This window comes from Dendroctonus ponderosae, unplaced genomic scaffold (assembly GCF_020466585.1).
Source record: "Dendroctonus ponderosae isolate FM_Combo_2020 unplaced genomic scaffold, Dpon_F_20191213v2 Dpon_F_20191213_8, whole genome shotgun sequence".
Taxonomy (NCBI): domain Eukaryota; kingdom Metazoa; phylum Arthropoda; class Insecta; order Coleoptera; family Curculionidae; genus Dendroctonus; species Dendroctonus ponderosae.
The window spans coordinates 9,505,701-9,527,422 of NW_026019016.1; the positions used below are offsets into that span (position 1 = coordinate 9,505,701).

The 21,722-nt window shown below is 32.2% G+C and overlaps 1 protein-coding gene across 1 annotated transcript in view; it reads left to right on the forward strand.

The window, feature by feature from the left end:
* The first annotated feature begins 4,743 nt into the window (after window positions 1-4,743).
* The window catches only part of LOC109546387, a 111,852-nt gene continuing 94,873 nt past the window's right edge, over window positions 4,744-21,722 (forward strand). Inside the window, exon 1 of the mRNA XM_048669205.1 lies at window positions 4,744-4,981. The gene's annotated coding sequence lies outside the window, so the exon portion shown is untranslated. The remainder of the gene's footprint in view (window positions 4,982-21,722) is intronic.

Genomic DNA, 21,722 nt, shown 5'->3' on the forward strand with positions numbered 1-21,722 from the left:
TGCACGTCTGTTCGTCGACAAATTATTTGTTTATTAAGTGTTTTTTACATTAAAAAGATTGATTGACTACGTTAATATGTGGTATTGTCCTTGTTATTGCACTGTCCTATTGAAACCTCATATACAATTTTGTGAAATCTTGTAATTAATTAAACAAACGTTGGAAATCATCTCTCAGTTATAGAGTTCCATTAGCAATAATGGGCCCCTCGGTTTACTTTTCGAAAACCCTCGTACCAACCGCACAAAAATTCACTCAATTATAAATTCTCCAGTATTTTAGTCAGTCCAAATGGACTGACTATGGTTTGGTATATTGAAGTGCCCGCCCATTTCAACACAAGTCTTAATGGCAAAGATGAAATTCCGAAAAATATTCGTAATTTCTGTTGTTCTTCTATTATCCAATTAACGATTTCTCCACAAAATGGGTAGTTGTTTTAATTATTGTTTGTCAAACGCTATTTTCAAAACTCTATACATACCGATGTATTAAATATTTCCAATCGAAATTATTCTACATGTGTACTTGTCAGGGTTAAGGAAATAATGAATTGCCAAACATTTAAAGTGTTAATTCTTTGTAAAAGAGGTTAAATAGCAGAACATTGATTTGTAAGTTCAATCCTCATCAACCTCACCAAACAGCACTAAAAATACACGATTTGGCAATTAAATATTTGCGTTGCAAAACTCACAAATTAATATTTTTTTTTTCAAAATAAAAGTCAATAAGTAATATTCGATATGAGCTGCATGTAGAAAAGGCTGACAATTAACAGACGGCCATTCAAAAAAGACAAATATGCACGAAAACCAAATTACCGCAACCATGACCGATAAATAACCAGTTTCGCCGAGTAAGTATTAAAGTAATTACACTTCATTATACTGATCTTCGAATTATTATTCGCCGAAGTTCTGTTTTGCCAGCGCAAAGCATATTATTATGAAGCCGCATTGTTCAGACAGTCAACCGGTTGCAGCCAAACTTCTGTAAACACATATGCCGCTAAAATTTAATCCTTGTTCAAATTTATTTTCATTATTTTCAGCGCATACAGTATTATGAAAAATTAGTCCGTTGTTCGAGTTGAACAATTAGAATTGTGAATTATAGAGGGAATAAAGTTTTTGCTCGAATGTGAGTTTCAGCTCGAACTACAAAGCGGGATTTTGGTGTGTAATATTCAGTTCGCTGCTAATTCCCGATTATTAGTAGGGAAGTGAAAAAAAAGGAGTTCTTACGTGCCCATCAGGGAAATATAATTTTGCTACGATTTGCTTCAATTATTTCAAGCTGCGTCTGGAACAGCTAAATTAAACATTTTAATTTCCGATTTTACTAATCGCTTATATGTTCGAAACGTTAATTATTTATAACGGATGTGTGGTGGGAAACGTCTAAAGCTATTCAAACTTTAAATAGTTTTTTATTTAAATTTATTTGTTAAAGCAGAAATACAATATATTATTAATGAACAAATTTCAGCACAATGTTGTTCAAAGTGGATTAAAATATTTTATGAATAAAATTGTTTTATTCCGTCTGTTCGTCAATTCAGCTTAGAAGTTGTAACCAGTATTTGTTTTAGAAGGTACATATACGTTTTGTGTGCTCATTTATGATGGAAAACAAGGCATGCCTAAGTTTTGGAACACAGGTTTGTCGTTGTTTCATAAACACGAATTGCAGTGTCGAATTAAATTTATATTGAGTAAAATTAATAATATAAATTGATTTGTACTGTTGTGGTTGAATAAACCGATGTTTTTAAAATATCTCCATGAATTTGTGACTAATACATCTAAAATATTTGTCTTCACCCACAAGTTGTTATAAATTGATTGCATTATTTTGTGAGCAAAAACTTATGAAATGTGAAGAAAACTGTTTATCCATGAGCCAATGTGAAAACTAAACATACACTCACTTCTACAATGTTAAATTTTCCTAAAGAAAATACGCATTTTCATCAATCATTGTCCTATACCTTTATGTCGAACTTTTTTCTATGAACTTAAGTCTATATTGTCCCTTGTACGAGACCCTAATATTGTCCTATCTCGGACGTCTAAGGCAGTTATTTATAAGATGGATTATTGCTAGATGTTAAAAATGGAATATTTCCATTTTTTTCTCTGTAATATTTTGGTAAATATATAATTATCGGGGGAAATTTAATTCATAATAAATCAACCACAAAAACGCAAAAAAAAATTGATGAATTTGAGCTCACCATCATCATCTCATAGTTCATTAAAATACGGCGAAAATATTAAAGTTTACTAGATTAATTCTGTATATCTCGGCAAAATAGGATTTAATAACTGACGGCAAAACTAATTAAAGAAATAGCTAGACAATTTCACATAACATGTTTGAACATTATTAGCCGTTATTTTCAAACGATCGTCGCATTTGTAGATTTATATTTGATAAATTCCAGAAAAATGGCAGATGGTTAATAGACTGAGAAAGGCGTTTAGTAAAATTGAGGCCAAGAATGCAAATATCTAATTCTCATCTCGGTTTTTTTTTAAATTAAAGTTGTGAAAGTTTTGCAGCCACAGCTTGCAAAATGCCTACCGGAATGGGGCCATCGAATGCTCCAAATGAAGCCACTGTGAGAAAATTAATGGAAATTTTTAAGCAGACTGGGCCCTTCAATGACGCTAACGCAAAGCACGCGTTTATCATGATGGTTTGACTTAAAATGTAGCAGCAGTAGATATATGGAAATGTTGAGAAAAGCCCATCCACGTCAACTTGCGCACAAAGTTAAATTAGCTCAATAGCAAGATCCGGAAGTCTACGCGCAATGGAGACCCGTTGCTGATTGGTTTATTTCAACAAAAATCATCTTTAGTGACGAGGTCTACGTTTGGTCTAAGTTGAGAAATTGCGCACTTGAGTGAGTCCAAAAATCCACGAGTGATTCCTTAGAAGCTACTTGGTTGTTGTTCATTGTGGGCTAGAATCATCATCATTGAACCTTGAACCACTTCTATTCGAAAATGTAGTTGGTCAAGCCTGATCAGCGCACATGTATATTTCATTTAAAATTGAAACCCTTTAAAATGTTCTTATTGTGCTAAAGAAAAATGCAGATAAATTAAATTGCAGTCGAATTTTTCAAACTCAACTGCAAGAGCTTTTATCCGTCAGTATCCTGAAACGAAATCCCACTTCATAACTTTCTATCGCAAATTAATCTCATGACATAGTTGAAAAGAACAAAGAACTTTCGAAGTTGGATTACGAAAAGTTAAATTATACGTCTATTTCAGTTTATTAAAGCCAACTTACAAAGATTTACGGGCTTGTTCCGTAAACACCATTTCCACTGTGTCATTTACGGTCTTGGAGAAAATGTTGCGGATATCCTTCATTAATTTGCCAACTTTAAGTAGTGGAACATTTTTTTTCAAATAATGCCCCATTTCCAATATGCGAACCAAATACACAATATAATCACAATTAAATTTAATACGCTTTGTAATGAACAATAATGTCAATAATCGAAGCCAGCCTGTTTGCACATAATGCTCTTTTCGCTCTATATTTCTCAATTTGGACGGTTGAAATGCAGCAGTAAAGCAATTTTTCATGTGGATCAAAAGTAATTATTTGTAATCCATCCAAAGATTGAATTTAAATGCAATATGTGATCATTGAAAATGCGGTGGTGAAAATCAGGAAATAATTTGCTAAACACTGAATTGAAATTCTGATGAATAGGCAAACGAATTTTGCTGACCATTTACTTGCAAAACATCTGCGCTGTGGGTCCTAATTTTCCTGGAAATTTAACAAGCTGGATGTTTGATTATTATTTTATATAAACGGATAGAAACCTTATATTTCGCGAGATTTTGCAGGACTATTTTTTTAACTTTGCGATTAACAGGTTCTATACTTATTGCATAATATCGCAGATACAAAGTTTACATCTTGGGTAGGGGAAATTCCTAGTGTTTTAGAAAAGATCCATTAACATTAAGCGAAAACCGAATACAAATATGGAGCAAACAATTTCAGTTTCGGAAAGTGCCCAAAAAATTCAAATTCCGTTCAAAAATATAAACTTCGTATATATATCATTCGCGTTAATTTACGGAAACTCATAGATACCCACTGACTGTTAGGCATTAACTTGAAGAATCAAGTTTCTATTAAAGCTTGTATCCAAAATTATGGAATTTGGCACAACACAGAAAGCAATGCTTTGCTCTAATGAACGTTGATTGATTCCTAAAAATTGATCACTTTTATCCACTTCAACGTGAGCTATTCTGTACAAATTTGGTCTTATCACGACTGACTAGTTTAGTTGTAGTCTGTGCCATGGTTTTGCTTCATATTGCAACTGTTGACAGGTTTTTAAAAAATAATGCCTACTTTTACTGCATCAAATAATTATCCTTAAGCTATTCCGGTGGCTAATGAAAAATTATTCATGTTGCATTGTCCACGACAGAAAGCCTTCAAAACTTTTATTATCAAAGTTTGAAACAAAAAAGGCGCAAAATTTAGGGCGAGTAAATAAAAAACCACTAAACTTCTGCAGGGAAAACCGCACATATATTTCCTAAAAATCATCAACCTGCACGTTACCTGGGGCCTGTGTGTGAATTTCAGAAATGATTAACAAAACTGTTATACACACATAAACCAAAGGAAAAGCGCAAGCGCAATTTCCGCAACGTCTCAAATCAACGGAAAATTCAACCCTCATGTCTGCAGTTTAGCGCTGAAAAGTTTCCGGGAAGGTCCCGCAATACGGCGCAAATTTTCCGGGGATCGCGAAAACTTTGTGGCATTTAGAAACGACGATTTGTTTCCGGAAAATCTGATGCGTTTAATGTTGTGCAGTTGGATTTTGTGGCCGTTTAATTGCGATACTTAAATGGTTGCTAGTGATTGTGGATTGCGTTTAGTATCACGAGAAATTTTAGGAATTCGTTTTTGAATATTCAGGTGAGCCATAAACTTTTAATAAGAAAACAAAAGTAGACAATCGGTATGTTTTTGCTCAAAACTTCGCAAAGTTTAGAAGTGAAATGTTTTACAACAATTTTAGCAGCTTCACTATTTCGGAGAAAAATAATATTTATCTTTAACATAATGAGATCAACCTTAACCATTGAGGATCAAAGCGAGTAAAAGTTCTCTCAAGTTACCAACAGAAATGTGAAATAATATAATTGATGTATTTTTAACTACATTAAAAATATTCAGCGGTCGTTCTGTAAATTTCGATGTAAGTTGCCGTATTAATTTTCCATTTACTGCAAACATAAATTATTTCCGAATTTCACATTATTCTAAGGTAGTGTTTTGATTATTTTCCATTCCAAAATATTCCGATACATACATTATGAATATACAAATATTCATAAAAAATAACTTCTACCGACACGCGCGAACTATTTTATGGAATTTGGCCGGAAATTGTATATTTTTTAAACATATGTGCAAGTGTACTTGTGTTGAAATTGGCTTCGAAAATATTGCACCATTAATTGGTCAAATTGCAAAATTTCATAAATTTGGTACCTTTCGTGTGAATAATTTTTGTCTGAAAAACACTAAAATACGTAATTTTATGGGACTTACTGTTCAACTTTTGGTGATTACAGCCATCTTTTATTTTTTTATTTCGTTATCCCAACCTACCACGAACTTTTGTTTAAGACATGCTAAGTCAGGTTTCGTTTTTTTTTCAGGCTGTTTGGAAAGGCCTACAAAGAAATCTAGGTGTGCTCATTGAGTGTTGATAAAACTGGAATAACTATATTTTCCTTAAATACTGCGTATGACTTAACAAAAATACGACACAGTATTATAAAAGTAGATATTTTTTCTCTGTTCTAATCTGTGTGCTAACTAGGCAGGATCTGATTTAAATATTTTTTTGTCAATAATCTAAAATTAAACCGACTAATGATTAGCCTTCACCCGTATATACAGTACACCGGACTAAGCGTTTTAGTAAACATTTATTTCGGGAAATAATGTCTATGCTTAAATGTATATTAAACACCTCTGGCTTTTCAGTGCAGGCCATGTCAATTACTGATAAAAATAGCCCTAATGGCATTATTCCTTCTGTTGCTTTTTTAAATTTATTGTTAAATAATTGCCCATCAAGTTCTAGACATAAACTAACGCTGCTTACAATACATCGCCGGATATTTATAAAATTTAGATCTTCACTCTGGAAACTATTTGTTAAACATGCAACAGGATTTTACCAACTCTATAACATTTCATAGGAAGCTTTCTCACCATTGAAAATTATTTACACTGAATTGAAAGATTTACTTACTTCCGAATGCATGCGACATGCGAAAAATTAAATAAACAGTTTAACAGTCGTATGACCTGTTTCATCAAAGTTTGAGCAAGTTGCTTCTTACAGCTTGAAAGGGTAATAGAAAAAGTTATAAATATGCGTACTAATATTACAATAAAAGAACTTGCGGAAATAAACATTTAACTCAGTTTAGGGAACGTGAACGAAGTCATGGCTTTAAATAGCGGCGCTATATAGAGTGCAATGCAGCTTAATGTGTGCGCTATGCAGCATAATGTTAGTGAAATAGTCGTTTTCAAATAATCAGTTCTAGTTTGAGATAATTGAATCAACAACAATAATCATAATACATTTTGGTTTCTTCTGCTGACTCCAGAATTTTAGCATTTAGCAAAACTATTCCAGATAGTCAACGTTGATAAGGCTTCTTGCACATCGGTGGTTTTCCTAATCCTTCAGCGTGTTTTGCAATTTTCTTACGCTCGTTCTTCTGACTTCCTTCACATATTTTTAATATTATAAATAGTCCTCCCAGTCAAACACACAGGGTAATGTCCATTTCATCGAATAATTCAAGTAGTTGTTACTTTGTTGGAGCTGAGAGATTCACGTTTTGATCCCTGAGCAGCAAGAATGAATTATTTAAAAATAATTAGCGTGAATCGAAATGCAGTAGACGAGCATGGAACGAATATAGACGCAATGGAATGCCCTGAATGGATTTGGATGAAAGATAGATTGATGAACAAACAGCCTCTTGCTCTGTGAATTTAACAATAATTTTGCAGGAACAATAATGCTTGGAATATGTTTAAATGCGCGTTATCCCTAGAGTAAAATAATGTTATAATAAACTAAATGTGAATAAGAATTTTGCAAAAACTTGCAAAAAACTTATTACCATTTGTTTCCAGTAAAATTTCGAAAGTTGCTTAATGCAATAATTCTCCTCTTCTGTTAATTTTTGTTCAACATTTATTACTCTTTGACACTTTTATGTTCTCTATCCATACGTTTAGAGAAATAATTAGGACATAATCCAGTTCTACGCAAAATCTGCCTAGAGATTCGATTTCAGTTTATGGAGTTTATTTCGATTCTTCTGATTTCAAGGGGGATTTCCTCGCGATATAATTTTATATCTTTTTTTTTGGAAATATGAGTTCGAAAGACTTTAACTAATGAGCTCCAAACATTCATATTTTTCTTCGCACTACGAAGACACTAAAATGTTCCAAGAGTGATGAATATAAAATTAGAGGGAACATAAATTGCAGCCAATGAATACATTCTGTAAATAATACATTTCAAAATCAAAAACTTCTTTTAACATCTACAGTTCTATAACATTTGGGCGTTTCTGACCAAAATTTATAAAACTGCCTCAATCCATAACAAAAATTCTATAAAAAGTGATAAAAGCATCTTAGTGAAATTGATTAGAGCAGGGAAACTTTACAATAAACATAGAATAAACAGCACATTGAGAAAATAGGAAATAGGCAAATTAACAGCTGTCAATTTCGAAAATTTTTACTTCTATTTGAGCGTTCCTTTCTAATTTTAGCTGAATAATTGTTAAATAAAGTATATGACTTCTTATAAACACCTGTGAAGATATAAATAAACACAAGCTAAAAAATTAGGAAAAATTGCAACATCTTCAGTAATCAATGCCTTTTGTTCAAATTACTGAACAAACACTGTTAAACATACGAATATACACACAGACGAAATATTTGTTGAATTAAAAGTTAACGCAAAACATTTTAAACTTTAACAGAACTTGAAACAGTGAAATATAATTTATAAAGATTAAATAATAAAAAAATTGTTTGATATTTGGCAAAAGGATTAATTGGTAATTACCACTTAGGAATCATTTATTATTAGTTCGAACTTTCTTTGTAATATAGGAAAATAATGAATTCATGATAGGGATTGCCCAATTGCAACAGCAAAATGCTCACAGTGTTCATTTTTATTAGCGATTTAATTAATGTTTAACTGCTTAGAAGATTATAGTTCAGTTCACCTACTACTGGGTAACTTCCTAATTTTTTTGTTTTATTTTTAAAATACTTTGGAATGCATATGACTCTAGTGATTTTAGAGGAAAGAGAAATATGATACTCCCAAGACGGCAGTTTATGATTTTGAAGTTCTAAGACAAAAAATAGTAGCAGAGTTGGCTTTACAAAAATACGAAAATTTCAAGTTTGGACAACCAATTTCGTCATGTGTTTTGTTATAATTTTGCTTTTTGTATAATTTAAAGCCTGAGAACATACTTCGCATTCAATTATAACATTATTGACATCTTTGCGATCAGATCAGTGGGTCATAATACGGGCATTAGAGTTCGAATAATTCGACTCATTCTTCGAAAAATAATAAAAGTCTCCCACGCTACAAAACCAGCAACACGAAACATATTGAAACATATCACCTTGTGTTGCTTTTTGCCCCGATATTCTCTTCTCGGTCAGCGCATTTCCAAACAACCACTGAATCGCAATTTGAGCCTGATTTATTTTTTCCACTGAATCCCTGCTTCTTTTCGCGTTTCGACCTAGTTTTCTACTCCCCGAAGCAGGTTTTATCTCTAGATCGACCGCGATTTACCTCATCAAATTTGCCCAGTCAATAACGGTACAACGAACAGTTAAAATAAAAAATAACACAAACTTATTCAATTTCTTTCACTCATAGATCCTGTTTAAATCAGAACTAAGTCGGAAGTTTCTTGGACCTAGTCTGTCGTAAAAGTTTTGAAACTTACAATTCAATTAAACTCTCATTTTTAAAATAAGTGACTTCAGTTGCGGAGAAAATCATCGATTATAAACTTAACTATCCAAGTGAAATTTTAATAGAGTTTCCAATAGCTTTGATAAAGAGGAAAGAGTGGCTGAGGGTTGAAATTGAATTATTTAGAAGTTAAGAAATTGATACTGCAGTTAGATTGCTTGCAAATTTAATCAATGCTTGACTTTTTGCTGCGTGGGACTGAATAAGTTGGCTACTACTAATGGGGTAAATATAATTAACATTTAATTAATTAATTACACATTATGTTTCACATAATAATAAAAAAAATAATTTACTTACGTTTAATAACACTACTACAAAAAAATCAAGAACAGACTTTCACATTTTCTAGATCTGAAGGATAAATGCATTACACGATTTTCTAAAAAATAGTTCGATACAAAAGTCCTTTTTAACTTTTTAATTTTTCCGTCCAACATTCTACTTGAAATATTTTAATTAAATTAAACGTTGTTTAATAAAATAGTAGAACTGAATGCCATTTGACGATTTAATACAGTGGGAAATGTACGTTTTATTGCCAACAATATAAAAATAATATTTTTTATTGCCAATAAACCCAGTTAAATCAGATACGAGCTGTTTATTTGGAAATAATACGAACAAAGAATGCCCTTAATGGAATATCAATAAATCGCGGAATAAAATATTTTCAGCTGAATTCAATGTGGAGTGGAATACCTTTGATATCATTCACCTACTATTTTTTTTAAATCAATTTATTAATATATCTATTTCTATGAGCTGATATTGGAATTTGTCCACACATTCTTATCCATCATAATATTATCAATTACTTTTCATTGGTTTTGCTTTAATTCAAACCGTTGGAACATCAGTTGTAAATTAATATTTCCAGTCCATTACTCTACATTTAATAAAAATGGGGTAGCATGTTTTGCTTCTAGTCAACACGTATAAATTGAATAAAAAAAACATAAACCGGAATTGACCTTTGTAATCAGACCATAAAACGGTCAAATAGCCAGATAGCGGACGCAATTTTAAAAATAAAATTTTAAATTGCAGGTTTGAAGCAGCCAAATAAATATATAATAGGAATATGGGGAAAAATGTGGCAATGTGCATTAGTTTTTTTATTTTTTAGAGCAGAATCAGTGATGCTCACGGAATTCAAAAATGGGGTTAACCTTGAAAAACTGTTTTTGTAAAAGTGGGTGTTTGCCTTTCTACATGGAAGGACGCAAGTTTTTTTACAGTAGAATTTGAAGTGTTTCGCGAGTTTTGGTAAAATGCCGATATGGGACCACGTGAAATTGAAAACAGCAAAGTATTTTCTTTTTATTTAAAATTGTAGCCAGCTTCAAGGTCTGTACAAAGAAAGCACAATTGAATATGCAGCAGCTAATTTCTTTACAACCATCCAAGTTTAATGGCAATTACCCTTAATGACATCGAACCAAAATTAATCATACTTAGTAGTTAAACATCGATGCTCGAACTTTCTTTAATAACACTTCGCTACCAGATCCATCTAAAAGTCTACTCAAATTTTACTTCAATTGTTGGAGAAGTTTATAATCGATGGTTTCCACTCACTGAAGGGATTACTCATTTTTAATTTAAGATTTAATTGAACCCGTCATCAGGCTGAAGTTTTGCGAAAAAGCCACGATCTGATCTCCAGCTAATGCAAACTGTCGTAATGCGTTTAAATTAGACTTTGATTTGCTTGCCCAGGAATGAACAAAGACAAGTGGAAACTTTAATTTGCTTTGGAATTTATAAAACTATAAAATCTTTAAAAAAATTGGCTTTCACTTAATGAATATACAGGGTGATTCAAAATTGGACTCATTCCTCTGGAGGTGTTGTCTGGCGGTGTTTTAGGAGAACAGAAAAATAGTAAAAACAATTAGTTGTTATTAAAAATTGAGAAATTTGCAAAAAAATATATTAGAAAAACGGCAACAAGGTTTTTGAAGGTAATCTGGTTAATTAACATTACGTAAATACCTGTAGCTTCGTAATTATTTAAAACTCCGGTAACCATGGATAAATAGAGAAAGTGACATAAGATAGACAAGGATAAACGGTAAATTCAACAAGAAGCGTTGAATGACGGAACCCATTTCGAGACTCATAACTTCGAATTATTAATTTGTTTACAAATTACAAAAACATACATTTAAGTCCGTAACTCCAAACAAGTGCCTGTGTAATCAACTTATTATGCCGTTATTAAGTCGCAGATTGACAAATTATTGTTATTATGGACAAGGGCTATCCACCTGTAACTATCTGTCAATGACAAAAACATCATTGCCGCTTTGACTTTTCATAAAAAAATTATGGAAAGGAAATTTTTTTATATAAAAATTTTTGAAGCACAGATCGTATTTTTTCTTTTTGAATGCTTAAGTATTCCAATATGCTTCCAATTAAACATGGAACACTTTCAAAATAATGCTTAATAACAAAGTTGAAATAAATTTTCAACTGTTTCAAATCTTCGAAAAATCTTCTAGAAATTATCGAAAACATTTTTTTAATTTTTTTCTCGTACCTTCCAAGTGAGCACCTAGTAGCCCTTAAAAGGAATGACGCCAATTTTGAATCGCCCTGTATAAGAACTTTTTATTAGATTGTTTTCACGAATCCATCAGAATTGTCACCGGTTTTTCTTTGTATTACTTTAAAGGGGATTGTCTAATATTTTTGAAACCTTCTCGATGTCTGGGAATTATGTGCACTTTCAGTAATCTTGTAAGCTTTTGTGGCCTAAAAAGGACCACGTTTTTAATGAACGTAAAGAAGCGCTTTTCTAAAAATTAAGCATTTACAGATTTATGTTTTGCTTAAAATTTTTGTACTGGTTTTAAAAATTCAGTCGATTGTTTGCTATAAAAAAGTGAATCAACCATTGTGAACATCGAAAGAAAATACTGCAGCAGCGGAATTTTAAATACTAAAAGACTGGTTCTTAATACAAAAATTAAATATTTACATTGCTTTTGCTATTAGAAAATTGCTCCTTTTTAATAACTGATAGCAATTCCTTATTAATTTAAGTAGACATAAAATACAGTAAAAATCGCTTGCGGCTTTTGATTTAATGAGAAACCTGTTATCTTAAGAAACATTTTGTGAACATTTCACTTTTCGTTATTGCTTCTAATGCCTTAAACACACATCTAATCTCGTTATACCCGTGTAAGAAAACAGACAAACTCAGATAACATTCAAAGAACATATTTTGTGGTGATCTAGTTAGTAAATAAGATAATTCCAGAAATCAGTGAGTTAAGTTCAGAGTTCCTTTTCGATACAGTCGCTCATATAAATTCTTAATTTGCTGCTTGAACTGAATCGATTACTGATTGCTTTATTTACTTTGTAATTTGTTCAGACAGTGTGCTGATATGAAGGCTTTGGAGCTTAAATTAATATTCACTAGATAATTTATCTTTGAATTATAAGTTAATTATTAATAGTCCTTAGAAATATAAAGTAATGTACCTAATAGTATCAAATATGATGTTCTTCAAATATATTTTAGGAATAAGTAATTCCTAAAATTTACCTACTCTTAGCATGGCCTGGCAACGTACTCTAGCTAGATTATAGAAAAGTATGTAACGTTCCACTTAAACAGTTTGAACTTTTAAATGTATCGATCCAATTTTGGATTACAGTACAAACAATGGCTCAAATCCAGGAACAAAATTTATATTTTATTTGTCCCTATTGTCCATTAAGAGCGTGTTTTGCTCGCATAGACCAATTCATCGCCACTAGCTCGGTTTGCACTTAACACGTATTATATGGAATCAAAGCCGGGTTTTCTGGAGTTTTGTGATGGTTACTGCCTTTCACCTAGACGCTGAATTGAGTTGGGATTGAATAAAATATATACTTTCAATGGATTTAGATAAATTGGCAATGGTATTTTTCGCAGGATTAACCTAATAGATGGTTTTATTTGTGTATAGATACATTTCGGTTATAAGAGAATTGGAAACGAAAGAAAAATTTCGAATATTGTACCGTAAAAACGGATATATTTTTATTCAATAATGCACAAAAAAAATATTATGAGTGTTTGCTGCAACTCTGTTAGTTGATGTTCAAAACTGGCACGAACAAAATTATTAATATTTTTATTATAATTTTTGCTCAAAACTCTCCTAATTTGTCTTTTGTACAGGGTGTTCAAAAATATGTGAGTAATTTTGCTGCTATTTGCTCTTTCGAGGGAATCTTAATATATTTCCAAAAATATGCAAATGCAGCATTGAGTGGGTTATCAAAGCTAATATTTATATTGTTGCGTTGTTTTGCATTAAAAATCAAACATTTGTAAAGTTGTGGACTTCAGTTTCGAGAAAAACGTTTAGTAAAGTACGATATAGTTTTAAATCGTTAGTGAATCATTTCCGGCAGCAGGTATAAGACCTGATTGATAGCTGATTCTTTTGTCTTTGAAGGATTTAAAATGAAAATATTTCGACGGTTATTTGCCACGCGAATAAGATTTTTCATATCAGAAAAATACGAGGTCTTTAAAAAGCTCAAAAAAATATTTTTCCTAGCAAATTCAACGCCTTCAGCCTGTTTAAACATATAACACCACTCTGTTCCTACACGTGCCTATGTACAACACGTTGTTTTCAAAACGTACACGCCCCTCTGTGGCAACTCAAACTCAAACTAGATTAATCGTCTTAATCTAGTTTGAATAATTAAATAGTACCCTTTTCAAAAACCCGAAGTGAGCTTAATGCCACGCTTGGTCAATATACTTGTAAGTTAGATTAGTGAAACCTACATCATTTGAACCTTCCTAGAACTGGTCTTAAATATGGATAATTGCAGAGCATTTCTTACCGGATTTTCGACAATCAAATTGTAACCATTTCATGCTCACTACTTTTTTGCCGTATCAGCTCCCCGTAAAACAATATTTTAGCTAGAAATCGATAATTTGACCAAAAAACATTGAGTAGCAACAAAAAAAGTTCATGGTAATGGTAACGGATGTGAGAAATTTAATAGGTGCTTTGGGGCTTCAAAATCTCCTATACGTAATGTTTCTTTTAGCTAATTGATTTCTTGACCTTATTTAGTATAAAATGGCGTAAGTCAATGACTATAATCTCCTGATCTTAACTAGGTTACCTGCACTTTAAGTGTTTCTGACTCAAAGATCCAATTTGCCATTCCGCTCCACATTTTTGTTTCTGCGTTAACTTTTCACCAACCATGTCAAAAGTTAATTTGTTTAAGAAGATTATTCAATATGCATTTTATGAAAGTGATATTATTAACTAAAGAGTGTTCTTCTTTAGTTGTGTTTCATGCACGTCTGCATCTGTACGTGTAGGACATATGCGGACGTGACGACGTTCGTTCACGTGCAGTTTGCATCTTTTCCGAATGTTGAGCCATTCTATTTGAAAAATGCAAGAAAAATTGAAACACAATCCTATTCTATAACTTTGACTAACTGTAATTCTGCACATTTTACGTTCCGCTTTTTCTGCGCTAACAAACACTGTAACTCTTCGGTGTTTTCCAGCCACATTTCGGTTTTCCACTCGAAACAATTTCCGCACGCCCAAAAAAATTGATGTATTTGCGAAATTTATTTCCTCCCATTTTCCATTATGTTCGCCTTTTGTACTTACACGAATTCATGGCCCTAATTCAGGATTTCAATTATTTCAGTTACTCGGGATAATTGTAATTTGGTTGTAGGTGAAAGGATATTTTTTCATCAAGACCATGCTTTCAAATTACTAGCAGGTTGACTTCTACGTTAAAAATAGGACTTGAATGTCGGTTGATTTTGGGCTGAGATTTATGTACTTATTTCCCAAGCAGTTGGACTAATAATTAATTTATCTAAGTTAATTCTGATATAAAACAGCCGCATTTCTTAATGAAATAAATGATTTTATCGATAGTGATAAATTCGTATCATCCAAATACTGCCTTTGTTAGAACCGTAAAGTTGGCAAAGAAATATTAACACAATATGTTTTTTCTTTTTCAATTTTGACTACACAAATTTGGAAATTTCTAGAACATTCAAACAGAAATATTCGAACTATTTGAAGTTTCTTAAAATGCTAGAAAGCTGTTTAGATATAAATTTTAAGATCATTTCAAGACTGGAAAGAAAATTGTTTTTCTTTAATTCCTAAAATAGACGTATAAATCATCTGTTCAAGTAATCTTTGTACCGTCCTTCGTTGATATCGTATTTGCATAAAAATGTATATTTTTCAATATATTTTAACTTGAATACATCTTAAAAATATACCTAAAGATTTAGAAAAGAATGATATATTTTCAAATTTTGCAAACAAAAATACGTTTCATCTCAAACGGTTGGCGGTTATTTTCGTCGTCTAATATTCATATTTAAGGTAAAAACAAAACATTTCCGATTTCTTGTGCCGTGTTACCCATGATTATTGCAGAAAGCTAATTCTTAATCCCTTAAGCAAAAGTTTACTTTTAGGAGATTCTATAAAAAAAAGTTGAAGCACTGAATGTTTTAATATGTAGCGATTTTATTATTGCTTGTGGCGGTTCAAATATATCTTAATGTGATAAATTAAACCCTTGAAAACTTTTGCAAATGCCCGTTAGCGGAAACTTTGGCAAATAATGGTAAATAATTATGCATTAAGGCAATGGAACTACGAACAGCTTGATTCGCCTTAGCATCTTAAGTGAACTAACTGCAAGAATTACATTTTCTATAAAACTTCTACATCGAACAATATTGCTAGAGCTTCAGTTGGAAACGTATACTAAGAAATGTTTTCGTTACAAATATAACCTTTGATGGAATATTCTCGAGTGCGTTCTACTTGATTTATTCTCTCGAAACCAGATTGAATGCCAATTCAGCCCTATTAATATTGGACAGAAGTTATTGTGTAAATCGACACGTCCCTATCTAGGGACGCAAACAAGATTATCCGCCTCATTGTTGTTTCAATTAATCTGTGAAACTTGAGTGTCCCAAGAACCGGAGATGATCTTTGAGACATGCTTCGTCATAATACCCCTAAATTCCTTGCCCGGACGGCTAGCTAAGGCTTGTGTAATGCAAATTGCTGGACACTATTCATAGCTCTATAGATAGTAACATTTTATTTATGAGAAAATAATTCAAATTTGAAATAACTGACAGATACTAGACACGCTTTTCATGTTTTCGTACAATATGTAATAGAGAAATTAAAAGATTTACTCGTCGAAGTAGAGCACTTAGTTGAACTTTGAGGGCTTAATGGAAGTATTGCCAAAGTAAACATGTTCTGCATTAATTTTAAATTATAATTTTGTATATTTAGTAAGTAATTAATTAATACTTGCAAAGCCCTAGTCATGAGGAAAGTTAGCGAAGTGTATTTGTTATTCAAATAACAGCACTTGGACGGTTTTATGTGTGGCAATCTACTGGATTTCTTGGAAAAAATTGAATCTTGTAGTATTTATTTTTCAAATATTTAATAGTTGAAGAAAAATACTGCAACCTGAATTACTAGTAGTTGCATATCATGAAAAACATTTTTCCAGCTAGGCTTTAGTGCATATGTAATTTACTGACCTTTTAAGTTTTGCTTTCCCGATTAATATTATTGCTTCTTCTCATTTTTTTGGAATCATTTGTTCTCATCTCTTCAGGAGCGACTTACACTGCTTGAACTTTCGTTTCTTGCGTGGCTTGATTGGTGGCTCATACTTAGTGAACTTACGTTCCTTGTTCCATCGATGACCCCAAGACGCTCTGATACCTTTTATCTTCCAAACTGTAGAATCGTCGAAATTTTCACCCCTTCTAAGAATCATGAGATCTTGTAATGAGTTGGCGGACACAGAGGATATAATTTTTTCTCCTGCGCGCGCTTAGCGCTTTCGGGGAGACTGTACTGTGGCAAACCACATGTGTATGTTTTTAAATTTAACGATGTGTTCAAATGTTCAATGTAATAAATGTGGTGTTGTTATATGGTCTCACTCTGTACGTGGCTTACAGCTGTCGAGGAGGCCTTAAATAAATAAATAAATAAATAAATTTGTCATAAAATTTTAGTAAGTCGCACATAGCCTGCATAAAGGTGCTTGAATATGAACAATTTCCATTTCATTGTAGTATTTTGTTGGACGATATTTTAGGCAATTTTTTTGATTCTCCTTAGGACTTATTAATTAGTTGCTAATTTTTTCAGTCATCTTTTCTCGCTCAAATATTTATCATTGAATAGTCGATTGCATGATGCGAAAAGCCAACAGCACCATTTGCTCAGTTGACTTCTAAACTGTCGAGCCATTTAAGACACTGTGTACCATTAGTGGACAAAACGCGGCATTAAATAAACAGCGCTCCCGAATGCCCTATTAGCATAATATGAATTCAACGGTGTAATTTTTAAAGTTCCCGTTCTTCAATACCACTCAAAGCAATCACTTAAGACTTGTGAAATGTTGGGCTTGAAAGTAATAAAGAATTTGCATGTGGCTCGACAGGTTGCATGACTTTAACTGGAAAGCTGATCTTAATTTCATTAATGGAATGGAAAAGCAAAAAAAATATATAATAGCTCACATTTGCTTTGCAATTGTCCGGCACGGCTTTTTGCGTCGAAAGGTTTCATTTTGTACATTAATATCTAAGTTGTACTGGTCTCTTGTATGCGAAAAAAGTGTAAGTTTCAAGTGCCTTTGTTGATAATGTTTGGCAAATTTGTATACAAGAATATAGCTTTTTTTTAAATTTTTACACTAGAATAGAAAAACCTATATAAATAATAGCTCATTTATTTGAAATCCGATTGTCTCAAAAAAGGACACACACGAGCATACGCTCAGGTGTACAATATTCTCATAATTAGAGTTACTCTATACTCTATATACTCTACAAATTATGTGTTCAATAGTCCTAATGTAAATTTTCCTTGTTGAGCTTTATTCCTCTTCAGTGTGAAAATAAAGTATAATTTAATTTAACTAATTAAGATAAAGCACTTTTTTAACCCAATATATCGAGGCTTAATAATAATAATAAGTTCAATGCTATTTGTTCTAAAGCTGAGTACAGGTGTAACATATTTGGAATCATCTAGACAATTAAAGGTGTTATTGCAGCGGGTCAAAATAGTTTTCTTAGGTACTTGTTTTGAGGTTCCAATATTATCATTGTTCTCTTGTGGATTTTCGGTGTTTTTCAGTTTTTTGTATTGGGGATTGCAGTAAAATTTAGTTTTGAAGCCTACAACACTTTTTTTGGAACTCAATTCGCCATTGAGTTCTTGTTTATCTGAAGAGCACAACATATCTACTGATAAGTTGTTTTTCTCGATACAAAAAACTGAAAATTTAGTAACAAAAAAATATGGTATGCTCTTCAGATTAAACAAACCAACTTTGGCATTTACTGTGTCAATTTATATGTATTTTCTGTGTTGTTATTTGCTTAAGCACTTCTGCTCTTTAATATTTGGGTTCCCACTGATGACTACTATATGCAATTTTCGAGTTGATACTAACCTTCATCTGTTATATTTAGCGCATTGCTAAAACTTTAATCTATAAGTAATATCTACTGCTGAGCTGATACATCCCGTTTTTTATTTTTCATCATATTTCCATGTGCTCTGCCTGTTTTTTGATGTCTCATAAATACAATCTCTTAATAGTTCGAGGTTAAATTATTCACATGTTTTTGTCATCCAGGTCACCATTATGTTGAATAGTGCGGTTCGTCTGGTGCGGCCCTTTGTTAGTTTTAATTCATTAAACATGTGTGCATGTCAGCTTTAATGTATATGCCTGATTTTAATAGGTTTTCGTAATATTTAAATATGTTGGTATTATTGTGCCAACTTTTTATTATTTAATTTCTATAACGCTGTTTCTACCCTGCCTTGCACCATTTTAAACTAAATTATATGACTTTCTATTTGTTTTTTATTTTTATTTGTATTAGTCAATGTGTGTATTAGTCAAATGTGCTTAGCTAAATATTCCTGATAATATTACTTTTTAGAGGAGGAAAAATTCTAAAATTATGACCACTTGTGACAGCATTTCCAATGTTAGCTCATCAAACTCATATGGTGTGAATTATTATTATAAATCAATTCGCCAACTTTTCATTGAATTTTATTATGGCCCTTAATATTATTGTCTGTGATCGGCGAAAAACATTTTACTAAGGCGTTTATGCCTCCCAGAACACGCGTGTAATCCGCTTCAGCCAACACAGATCTGTTTTTGAATCTTTTGCTGGCTCATATAGGCTATATAGAATATTTGGTTTCCAACGATCTTTCTGGATTATATTTTGGCGTCTTGTACGTATGCAGTCTGCCTGAAGGTAAATTCAAATATGGCTCTGAATGTTTGCGAAAAGGAGATTTTAAGACCTATCGTGTGGAACACTTAAAGAGTTTAACACAAGAAAGTAGTCAAATAAAAAAAAATATATCGTATCAACCTTTATTTATTCTAAGAGCATCCATTGGGTCATATTCGATTACCCCGCTGAGTTAATATGACATGATTGTTTTTATACTCATTTTTGCCTTCATAAAGTCCGCAAAATAGAGGATCCGATAGTATTAAAATATTAAAAAGTTTTAAAATATAGGGCATACTTTTCCATTGGCATAGCCATAGACTAGTGATTCTTTAAAGCAGAATTACAATACAAGTTTGAACCCTTAAATAACCAACGTACGAATTGATTATTGCCCGGACCTAAGGTATTTTTCTACAGTTTAATGAGACCTTTGCAGCTTTATAAATTGGACCTTTTACTAAGCAAACACATTTTCTAAACAGGTGGGAATTGTCGAATTACTTTAAAATAGAAGTATTAGACAATCTTTCTGACTGAAAACTGAATCTCCGAATTGAAATTGATTTTCTCGTAGTTGTTAGCTATTAGGAAATGCTCAAATCCTACTAAACATGGTCTACTTGAACACACGTAACTTCCGTTTCTATCTGCAGGATTAACCTAGTAGAGAAAACTTTAAATCTCCGTTTCCACGAGGGAAGCCATTATTTTAACTAGATTCCAAACCAGGATTTTAGTATTGAAGTGGACTTCTAAAGAGCTGGCCATTACCGGAATTCTTTAAAATCCATTTCAAATTAAATTTAAGTTATCGCCGATTTATACAATCCGTGAATAAGTGCAAAGCTGCATTCCGGGCTATGAATTGCTGAACAGACAAAAACCTTCGATTTAAGGGCAGACGGTGGGAAATAAATTTCAAATAATTTCGAGCTGAAATGGCCGGCTGGAAGTTACATTCATTTCGTCAATCTGTTCGAAATGTTGGTAGTTTTAAAAGCCAACCCGAACTGGATAATAGCTAGCAATACTCAAACTATCTGAAACTTTGATCGAATTACAGACCCTAAAGACATATAGCAACTCCAATCTAACTTGACCCCATTAATGATCCAGACGAGATTTAATCTGAGATCCTACACCTCCTTAATTTGAGATTCTAACAAGATTGCCCGCCATATTGTTATTCTAATATCATTGACAATACCGCTTTCCCCACAGCTCGGGTTATGCTAATTGCTATCATTAACCCACTCGTTTCTCCCCGTGTCTTCGCCTAAATTACAAAGTTAAACCGTCGCCACAGGTAATTAAAATAAGCAATTTGATTTCTAATAGTTTTGGATACCCGTAAGTCACCGGGATTTTGCTATAAATTACCTGAGAAAGTTGACAGAGCAGCGATTAATTGGTGCTTTACTTCCGGAAACTGCCTGGTTAAGTATATTTTGCCTCAAAATTTCTTAAGCGGTTAATTTCTAATGACGTCCTTGATGTGAATACAATTTTTATTAATTTATTTATGCATTTATACTACATGTATGGACGTAATTAATTAATCAGTGTGTGTAATTATTATTATTATTTATTGTGTTTATTGCTCTCTCAACAACTGATCAGCCCTTGAGAGATTCCATTTGTAAAACATAGAAACTAGTTATGATATTCTTATCTTTCCAGGGTCTCAGTCAAAGTGTGAAGTGAAAGTTTTAAACATTGTTTATTTCATTATTTCATTACATTTCGGCGAGACAACAGCGCCATCATCAGATTTAAAATTTACACAAACTACAAACACCAATTCACAATTTAAACATGTTGTATAAAGACTATAATTTCTGAGGTGTTAAATCATTCATCAGTTTTTGAGGAAAAAAAATACTTCCTTCTGGGAGAGTAAAACACCGGAAAAGTTTACCTCATGATTGGCAAAAATCAACGTTCTTTTAGGTCTTTGGCTTCTTGAACTTTAAATTTGTCTGAATTATTTTCTACATTTGCGAGAGTGGTATGCAAGTATTAAGATAAGCAGAAATAGTTTTAATTTTTCATCAGCGTACTGGGTGTTCCATATTTATGGCTTTATTTTTTGTAAATGTTGCCAAGGTTGTCGGTATCTGATCTGAATGTACTGCTTTTGCATGTTTTTTATTTCTATCATTTTTTGGATTCTTCTTTTATAATAATTTGTTTCCCTAACTAATATATCTGCGTTGTTAAAATAAAAA